General features: G+C 38.3%; 1 pseudogene; it reads left to right on the top strand.

Annotated features, from left to right (window-relative positions):
- The first annotated feature begins 5,824 nt into the window (after positions 1-5,824).
- LOC114225943 (large ribosomal subunit protein eL13 pseudogene) lies at positions 5,825-9,375 on the top strand (annotated as a pseudogene).
- The last annotated feature ends 725 nt before the right edge of the window (positions 9,376-10,100 follow it).

Genomic DNA, 10,100 nt, shown 5'->3' with positions numbered 1-10,100 from the left:
TTTCTCTGACTTATTTTGCTTAGCATTATACTCTCTAGCTCCATGTCATTGCAAATGGCAAGATTTCATTCTTTTTTACGACTGAATAATATTCCATTATACACACACACACACACACACACACACACACACACACACACACACATCTTCTTTATCCATTCATCAATCAGTGGACACTTGGGCTTTTTCCATAATTTGGCTATAGTAAATAATGCTGCTGTAAACATATGGGTGCATGTATCCCTTTGAATTAATATTTTTGTATTCTTTGGGTAAATTCCCAGTAGTGAAATTGCTGGATCATAGGGTAGTTATATTTTTAACTTTTTGAGGAACCTCCATACTGTTTTCCATAGTGGCTGCACCAGTTTGCATTCACACCAACAGTGTACAAGGGTTCCCTTTTCTCCACATCCTCACCAACACCTGTTGTTTCTTGTGTTGTTAATTTTAGCCATTCTGACAGATATGAGGTAATATCTCATTGTAGTTTTGATTTGCATTTCCCTGATGATGAGTGATATTGAACATCTTTTCTTGTGTCTGTTGGCCATCTGGATCTCTTCTTTGGAGAAATGTCTGTTCGTGTTTTCTGCCCATTTTTTAATTGGATTATTTGTTTTGAGGGTGTTGAATTTTGTAAGTTCTTTATATATTTTGGATACTCACCCTTTATCAGATATGTTATTTGCAAATATCTTCCCCCATTCTGTAGGTTGCTTTTTTACTTTTGTTGATTGTTTCCTTTGCTGTGCAGAAGATTGTTACTTTGATGAAGTCCCAATAGTTTATTTTTACCTTTGTTTTCCTTGCCTCAGGAGCCCTAGCTAGAAAACACGGCTGATGTCAGAGAAGTTACTGCCTTTGTTCTCTTTTAGAATTTTTATGGCTTCAGGTCTCACATTTAGGTCTTCAATCCATCTTGAATTTCTTTTTGTGTATGGTGTAAGAAAGTGGTCCAGTTTCATTCTTTTGCATGTAGCTGTCCAGTTTTCCCAACACCATTTGTTGAAGAGACTGTATTTTTCCCACTGGATATATTCTTTCCTGCTTTGTTGAAGATTAATTGAGCATATAATTGTGGGTTCATTTCTGGGTTTTCTATTCTGTTCTGTTTATCTATGTGTCTGTTTTTGTGCCAGGACTATACTGTTTTGATTACTACAGCTTTGTAATGTAATTGGAAATCTAACATTGTGATGCCTCCAGCTTTGCTTTTCTTTTTGAAGATTGCTTCTTTTGTAGTTCCATACAAATTTTAGGATTATTTGTTCTAGCTCTGTGAAAAATGCTCTTGGTATTTTGATAGAGATTGCATTCAATGTGTGGATTGCTTTGGGTAGTATAGCTATTTTAACAATATTTGTTCTTCTGACTCATGAACATGGAATGTCTTTCCATTTCTTTGTGTCATCTTTAGTTTCTTTCATCAGTGTTTTATAGTTTTTATAGGTCTTTCATTACTTTGGTTAGGTTTATTTCTAGGTATTTGATTATTTTTGGTGCAATTTTAAGTGGGATTGTTAATTTCATTCTCTGCTGTTTCATTATTGGTGTTTAGAAATGTACCAGATTTCCGTAGATTGATTTTGTATGCTACAACTTTACTGAATTCATTTATCAGTTCTAGCACTTTTTTGTTAGAGTCTTTTGGGTTTTCTATATATAGTATCATGTCATCTGCAAATAGTGAAAGTTTTACTTCTTCCTTACTGATTTGGATTCCTTTTATTTCTTTTTGTTGTCTGGTTGCTGTGGCTAGGACTTCCAGTACCATGTTGAGTAAAAGTGGTGAGCGTGGACATCCTTGTATTCTTCCTGATCTTAGGGGAAAGGCTCTCAGTTTTTCCCCATTTAGGATGATGTTAGCTGTGGGTTTTTCATATATGGCATTTATTATGTAGAGGTTTGTTCCCTCTAAACCTACTTTGTTGAAGTTTTTATCATGAATGGATGTTGTACTTGTCAAGTGCTTTTCTCTGTCTATTGAAATGACATGGTTCTTATCTTTTCTCTTATTGTTGTAATGTATCATGTTAATTGATTTGCGAACCACCCTTGCAACCAGGGATAAATCCTACTTGATTGTGGTGAATGTTCTTTTAACATATTGTTGGATTCAGTTTACTAGTATTTTCTTGAGGATTTTTGCATCTATATTCATCAGAGATATTGGTCTGTATAGTTCTCTTATTTTGTGGTGTCTTTATCTGGTTTTGGTCTCAGAGTGATGCTGGCCTTGTAGAGTGAATTTGGAAGATTTCCTTCCTCTTCTATTTTTTGGAATAGTTTGAGAAGAATAGGTATTAACTCTTCTTTAAATTTGGTGGAATTTGCTCGTGAAGCCATCTGGTCCTGGACTTTTGTTTATTGGAAGTTTTTTGATTACTGATTTATGTTCTTTGCTGGTTATCAGTGTTCAAATTTTCTATTTCTTCCTGTTTCAGTTTTGGGAGGTTATATGTTTCTAGGAATTTATACATTTCTTCTAGGTTGTCCAGTTTGTTGGCATATAATTTTTCATATATTCTCGTATAATTGTTTATATTTCTGTGGCGTTGGTTGTTACTTCTCCTCTCTCATTTGTGATTTTATTTATTTGAGTCCTTTCTCTTTTTATCAATTTTAATGATTTTTTTCAAAGAACCAGTTCCTGATTTCATTGATCTTTTCTATTGTTTTTTTAGTTTCTATATCATTTATTTCTTCTCTAATCTTTATTATTTCCCTCCTTCTGCTGGTTTTAGGTTTTGTTTGTTGTTCTTTTTCTAGCTGCTCTAGGTGTAAGGTTAAGTCATTTGAGATTATTCTTGCTTCTTGAGTCAGGCCTGTATTGCTATAAACTTTCCTCTTGGAACTGCTTTTGCTGCATCCCAAAGGTTTTGCTCTGTTGTGTTTTCATTTTCATTTGTTTCCATGTACTTTTTTATTAATTTTTTTTTCCTCGTTGACCCATTCATTGTTTAGTAGCATGTTATTTAACCTCTACGTATTTGTGATCTTTCCAGATTTTTTTCTTGTGGTTGACTTCTAGATTCATAGCATTGTGGCCAGAAAGTTGCATGCTATGACTTTGATCTTGAATTTGCTGAGGCTTTTTTTTATGGCCTAATATGTGATCTCTTCTGGAGAATGTTCCATGTACACTTGAAAAGAATGTGTATTCTGCTTTTTTAGGGTAGAATGTTCTGAATATATCTGTTTGGTCCATCTGGTCCAGTGTGTCATTCAAAGCCATTGTTTCCTTGTTGATTTTCACTTTAGATGATCTGTCCATTGAGGTAAATGGGGTGTTAAAGTTTCCTACTATTATTGTATTATTATTGATTAGTTCTTTATGTTTGTTAATAGTTGCTTTATGTATTTGGGTGCTCCCATGTTGGGTACATAAATATTTACAATTGTTATATCTTCTTGTTGGATTGTCCCCTTTATTATTATATAGTGTCCTTCTTTGTCTCTTGTTACAGTTGTTTTAAAGTCTGGTATGTCTGGTATAAGTATTGCTACTCCAGCTTTTTTTTTTTTTTTTGACATCCACTTGCATGATAGATGTATCTCTATCCCTTCACTTTCACTCCTTTTTTTTTTTTTTTTTTTAAGATTTTCTTTACTTATTTGACAGAGAGAGAGAGATAGTGAGAGCAGGAACACAGGCAGGGAGAGTGGGAGAGAGAGAAGCAGGCTTCCCACCGAGCAGGGAGCCCAATGCAGGGCTCGATCCCAGGACCCTGGGATCATGACCTGAGCCAAAGGCAGACGCTTAACGACTGAGCCACCCAGGCACCCCTCTATCCCTTCACTTTCAATCTGCAGGTGTCTTTAGGCAGCATATGGATGGGTCTTGTTTAATCCATTCTGTCACCCTATGTCATCTACTTTGATTGGAGCATCTACTCGATTTACATTCACAGTAATTATTGATATATATTTACTTATTGTCATTTTATTACTCATTTTGTGGTTGTGTCTGAAGATTTTATCAGATCCTCTCTTATCCTTCTCTTTTTCATGGTTTGCTGGTTTTCTTTAGTGATATATTTGGATTTCTTTCTCTTTATTCTTTGCATATTTAATAGTGGTTTTTGATTTGTGGTTACCATTAGGTTTGTATATAACATCTGTATATAGCAGTCTATATTAAGTTGATGGTCATTTAAGTTTGAACCCATTCTTTACTCTTCTCCCTCCCACATTTTAGGTATATGGTGTCATATTTTACATCCTTTTATTTTGTGAGTTCCTTGACTAATTTTTTTTACAGAAATATTCATTTCTGCTGCTTTTGTTTTCCTACCTTCATACTGTCACTTTTGGACTTTCCTTTCCATGCAAGATGTCCTCTTTAATAGTTCTTGCAGGGCTGATTTAGGGGTCATGAATTCCTTTAGTTTTTGTTTGTCTGGGAAACTCTTTATCTGTCCTTCTATTCTGAATGATAGTCTTGCTGGATAGAGTATTCTTGGCTATGGATTTTTTTCATTCAGCACTTTGAATATATCATGCCACTCCCTTCTGGCTTGGAAAGTTTCTGCTGAAAAATCCCCTGATAACCTTATGGGGTTTTCCTTGTATATTATTGTCTTCTTTTGTCTTGCTGCTTTAAAATTTTTTTCTTTATCACTATATTTTACCATTCGTCCCAAATGAAAGAACTGCTCTGCTCGGTGTGGATCTGCCTTTGTTGATTTTGTTGGGGGTTCTCTGTGCTTTGTGGATCTGGATATCTGTTTCCTTCCTCAAATTAAGGAAGTTTTCTGCTATCATTTCTTCAAATACATTTTCTTCCGGGGCTTCTATAATATGAATGTTATTACATGTGATGGAGTCACTGAGTTCCCTAAGTTTGTTCTCGTTTTGCATAATTATTTTTTTTCTTTTGTACAGCTTGATTACTTTCCATTACTTTGTTTTCTAGGTCATTCATTTGTTGCTCTGCTTCTTCCAGCATGCTGTTCATTGCATCAGGCATGTTTCTAATCTCATTTATTGCGCTCTTCATATCTGATTGGTTCTTTTATACCTCTGTTTAAAAGGTCTCACTGATGTCTTCCACGCTTCTCTCAAGTCTAGTGAATATTCTCATGATCATTGCTTTAAATACTCCATCAGGCATGTTACTTATATCTGTTTCACTTAGATCTCCAGCTGTGGCCTTCTCCTGTTCTTTCATTTGGGACAAATTTCTCTGTATTCTTATTTTGTCTAAGTTTCTGTGCCTGTTTTTCTGCATTAGGAAAGTCAGCTGTATCTTCTGGTTGTTTTTATTTATTTATTTGAGAGAGAGAGAGAGAGAGTGCATGAGTGGGAGGGGCAGAGGGAGGGGCAGAGGGAGGCTGACGGGAGGCTCAGTCTCACAACCCTGAGATCATGACATGAGCCAAAACCAAGAGTTGGATGCTTAACTGACTGACCCACCCAGGCGCCCCTATCTCCTGTTCTTGAGGCTAATGGACTTATGAATAAGAGGTCCTGTAGAGCCTTGCTGTGTAGTGTCCCTTCCTCACCAGCGTCTGGCACTTATAGGAATGTCTCCAACATGTGCTGCATGTGCTGTCCTTTTGTGTCCTGGCTGCTTTATCCTTCAGGCTGGTTATCTGCAGAGTCTCTCCTTGTCTGCCGTGGGCAGTATTTGGTTCTTGGTCTGAATGTGGTGTGTTTTAACTAGGTGTGCTCTGGTCTGCTTTTGGATTGAGACCTGTTGCCATGCTTGGGAACTGAGGCTCTGCAAAACTCCTGGGAAGGGAGACGCAGTGTTGGCAGGGATTTGGGCTTGTCTTCTGGGGTGGGGGGGGAGGCACACCATGTTGGGACTGAGGCAAACATGACTGGGAAGGGGGAGGTTCCACTGGAGCTTGGGGGTTTGGGGTTTAGTGTAAGCAAGTTAGGTAATAAGTGTAAGTGCTGAGCTAGTTCCTGCAGGTGGCCCTGTGCTTATGCAGATGGGTGTGGGGAGGGAGGGGGTGGGGAAATGGTGCCTGCTAGTTCCTTTATTCCCAGAGGGGTCTCTCCATGAATTCTGCCTCTCTGGCACACACTCCAAGATGAGCAAGTAACCTCCTCACTTTGTGCCTTAGATGCTCTTCAGATCACTATTTCCATGTTGTATGTCCGTGGGCTATTTGCCCTGCCTTCTCTCCAAGAGGAGCCCCAATGTCTCTGGGCTCTCCTTAAGCCAAGCCTGCTGACTTTTAGAACTCAAGGCTTTAAGCCCTGCTGATTGCAAGAACTCATGAAATTTGGCCCCTCTAGCTTTCCTAGTCAATTACTATGGGGATTTGTTTCCCCCATGCACTTCCTTGTGTGTTATCGTCTGTGTTTTGCCCTTCTCCATTACTGAGGCTTCCTCTCCACTGCAGTGGCACTATCCATTTCTCTACCAAATCGTGTCTCCATGCTTCCTGTCTTCTTCAGTGTGGCCTCTTTTCTGCCTTTAGTTGTGGAGCTTGTTCTGCCAGTCTTCAGGTCAATTTCTGAGATATTTAGGATGATTTGATAGTTATCTAGTTGTATTCTTGGGATAAGGTGAGACTAGGGTCCTCCTACTCTGCTGTTGTCTTCTCTTAAAGAAACATTTATGAAATGCTTTGTTGAGAAAATTTTTGAAATGCTTTATGCAGAAATGTATCAAAAGGGTATTTGGCATACAGAATAAAGAGGCGGTTAATGGCAGAAGAACCATTAGAAAAACAGATTTAGAGATCTAGTAGATGAAAAATTAGAAACAGTTTTTTTTTTTTTAATGAAAGAAGATAATTGGGCTCTGGTTAGGGGATTGTATGTGACAGTAAATTGCACTACAATATCTGCTTAACCACAGGGAGCTCGATGTCTACTTCTGCTCTCTTATGAAATATTACCTAAAACTGGTGCTTTCTTCCCAAATGCCTTTTAAGTATTTGACAAGATAGTTAGGGAAAGGCCTTATATTTTAAGACTTCCAGAATTATTTTTTTTTAAAGATTTTATTTATTTGAGAGAGAGAATGAGAAGGAGAGAGCACATGAGGGGGGGGAGGGTCAGAGGGAGAAGCAGGCTCCCTGCTGAGCAGGGAGCTCGATGCGAGACTCGATCCTGGCACTCCAGGATCATGACCTGAGCTGAAGGCAGTCACATAACCAACTGAGCCACCCAGGCGCCCTCCAGAATTATTATTAAAAATTATTCCTTTTAGATCTATTTAGTCCCTAAGAGGGTGTTATATTTTGTTTTTTAATCCACCAATGAGTATTTTACTTCCAGGGCGCATCTGCCCTGACCAAATCCATAGGGAGGCTCATGATATAAAGTAAGAATGTCATAATAATGTTTCCATTAGTAAGTGGATGCTTTATATGTTTTGTAAAATGGTAACTTTATATTATAATGCTGGAAATATTTTTTAAGCATTAGCATTTATTAAATACAGATTTTATTGTTACAAAGACAGATATGATTAAAAATAGCCACTTTTCCCACTCTTAAATATATATGCTAGTGTATTTCCTTCTTTTAAAAAAACTAAGCACAGAGTATGAAGTGGGAAGTATTCTGGCTTTTGACAAATATGACTTCTTTCTTTTTTAAAATTTAATTTTATTTAAACTCATTTAATTAATATATAGCATATTACTAATTTCAGAGGCAGAATTCAGTGATTCATCAATTGTATATAACACCCAGTGCTCATTACATCACATACCCATCACCCATTTACCCCATCCACCCTCCTCCAGCAGTCCTCGGTTTGTTTCTTATGACAAATATGACTTCTTGAATATTCAGCTTATGTCTGAATACAAAGTATCTTTCTAATAGAAGGACAATTTCCTTGTTTGTATCCAATAGTTTATAAAACAAAATATATAAATTTAATAAATTATCTATTCTACCTCTTCCTAAAATAGAACACCAGTACATTTGCTGTTTGACAGAGAGAGAAACAGGAAGAGGGAGAGGGAGAGGAGGAATGGAGTCAGAGAGTATAGACACGTTCATCATGTTTAATGTTAGGAGTTGTGGTACATTACAGAAATGGCCACAGGTTCTTCCCATTCTTGTATATATGCCCTTTTGCAATGTCACCTTTCAGGTCCTCCAACAAAAGTTGGATCTATTCTACCTTGAAGCTGGGTTGTCCACATAACTTTATGTGGCCAGTTGGACACTGGCAAATGTGTTTGCCCTCCTGCTACACTTCAAGGGTGTTTGCACTCTTGTTATACTTGAAGATCTTAGATCACCCATACTGCTGAAGGATGAGAGGCTATGTTGAGACCCAAGATGCCCCAGCCAATAATCTGTCAGGATCTGGCCAACAGCCCAATAACTACCAGTCATGTTACTGAGGCCATCCTTGAACATCCAGCCAGCATCTTACCTGCCATTTGATGAAAGGAGGAGAGATATACTGATGAAAGTGTTAAACAGTTAGAAATATATACTATTTAGGGGCACCTGGGTGGCTCAGATTGTTAAGTGTCTGCCTTTTGCTCAGGTCATGATCCCAGAGTCCTGGGATCGAGCCCTGTATCGGGCTCCCTGCTCGGCGGGGGGGCCGGCTTGTCCCCCTCCCTCTGCTTTTCCCCCTACTCATATTCTCTCTCTCTCTCTGTCTCTATCTCTGTGTCTCGAATGAATAAATAAAAAAGTCTTTAAAAAATAAGAAATTTAAAAAAATTAAAAAAGAAATATATACTATTTATACATTTTTTGCTGGTTGTTCTTCCTCAGAGGCCCATAGGCAGCAGCCATTGTGCCTAGCTGGAATGGCCTGATCTTGAGCCCCACTTCCACGTCGTTCAACCAAATGGCACAGAAGATCTGAAGACACAAGGCCCAGCAAGCCAAGGCATGCCACATTGCCCTGCATCTCGTGTCTGAACCCATCCAGCCTTCAGTGAGGTGCCCCATGGTGAAGTACCGCACCAAACTGCGAGCTGGCAGGGGCTTTAGTTTGTAAGAGTTAAGTGTGGCTAGCATCTACAAGAAGGTGGCATGGACTGTTGGGATCTCAGTAGATCCAAGAGGTGGAACAGGTCCACAAAGTCCCCTGCAGGTAAACCTGTGACACCTCAAAGAGTACCACTCCAAGCTCATTCTCATATTCACGAAGCCCTTAGCTCCCAAGAAGGGAGACAGCTCTGTTGAAAAACTCAAATTGGCTACCCAGCTGACAGGACCAGTTGTGCCCATACAGAATGTCTATAGGAAGGAGAAAGCTAGAGTCATCTGAGAAGAACTTCAAGGGCTCGCCAGTGTTTGCCTCATGCTAGTGCCCAGCTCTTTGGTATCTGGGCAGAAAGGGCCAAGGAAGCTGCAAAACAGGATGTCGAAAAGGAAAAAATAAAGTGCCATCGTCAACTTGTGATAAAAAATACGTATATATGTTGCTAAAACTATGCAATTAATAGCACAGTTTCAAAACATATAAAGCCCCACATTGACAAAACCAAAAAGAATAACAGGGAAATCTACAATCATGAAAAAAGATTTTTAACACACTGATAGGAAAACCAGATGTCTGGTTCTTGAGTGTCTTGCTGAATGCTGAACTGTGTGTGAGTAAGGTGAAACGCCACAGGGCAGGGTAAAGAACTATCAGGATGTTGTAAACTGAACAATTCCCATTGCTCACACAGGGTTGGGAGATGTTCAAAATCTGACTGACTCAGATAGCTTTTTGGAGAATTCCACTAAACATTTATAGAGGAAGTAATGTTAATTCTAGACGATCTCTTCTAGAAAATCGAAGAGGGGGGAACACTTCCTAACCCATTTTATGAGCCAGTATTATCCTAATACCAAAACCAGACAAAGACCTTATAAGGAAACAAAACTACAGAACAATAACCTTCATGAACTTAGAGACAAGCATTCTCAATAGACGTGATGATGTATGGATCAAATTCTAAGGAATTACAAAAAAGCTACTAGAATTAATGATTGTCTTTAGCAAAGTACAGAATACAAAGTCATTGTACAAAAATTGCGTGTGTGTGTGTGTAAATAGGTATATAGGCGTATGTAATACATACATATGTAATACATGTGCATGCACACACACCCTGCAGTGGAAAATGAAGTTTTTAAAAATATCATTTACAGGAGCATCAAACAAT

The sequence above is a fragment of the Eumetopias jubatus genome, unplaced genomic scaffold (genome assembly GCF_037043125.1).
Source record: "Eumetopias jubatus isolate StellerSeaLion01/CBP00866 unplaced genomic scaffold, mEumJub1_p1.0 scaffold_7, whole genome shotgun sequence".
Classification (NCBI taxonomy): Eukaryota; Metazoa; Chordata; class Mammalia; order Carnivora; family Otariidae; genus Eumetopias; species Eumetopias jubatus.
This window is presented reverse-complemented; position numbering and strand designations above follow the sequence as displayed.